Genomic DNA, 543 nt, shown 5'->3' on the forward strand with positions numbered 1-543 from the left:
AAAAAGAAGCATGCTGAGCAGACACTGTCGCAACGAGCTCAGCTACCAGGTGAGACCTGTACGACATATATCGAAGAAGTATTAAGGCTGTGCTGGGAGTCAGCGCCAATACGTCGGAAGAAGATAAAGTTGGGCATTTGCTGAAAGGAGTGGCTGAGGACGTGTACAATTTTCTAATTGGAAAGTATACCCTCAGTTCTGTGTCCGACTTCATTCGACACTGCGGAACTTTTCAAAGGTTGAAGATGTGTCGGGTGACGCCAAAGCTTGGTCGGCTGGCTAACGTTACGGCTGTTGCCAGGGTAGACACGAGCCCTTGCCTCGACACTTCTTCGACCATTCCATAAATTGTCTGCCAGGGATTTTCCCGCAAAGAAATGTTCCGTTCAACAGCTGACCATCATGAGGTGTACATGCCATGTGATGCCATGTGATGCTATAACTGCGCCTCTTTCGGCCCCTTCTCAACCGACGATTAGCGCAGCGGCTGTGGAGTGCAGCCGAGCCCCACAGTCAAGGATGACAACGCGCTTTCCAGTTTCG

This window comes from Rhipicephalus sanguineus, chromosome 6 (genome assembly GCF_013339695.2).
Source record: "Rhipicephalus sanguineus isolate Rsan-2018 chromosome 6, BIME_Rsan_1.4, whole genome shotgun sequence".
Lineage (NCBI taxonomy): Eukaryota > Metazoa > Arthropoda > Arachnida > Ixodida > Ixodidae > Rhipicephalus > Rhipicephalus sanguineus.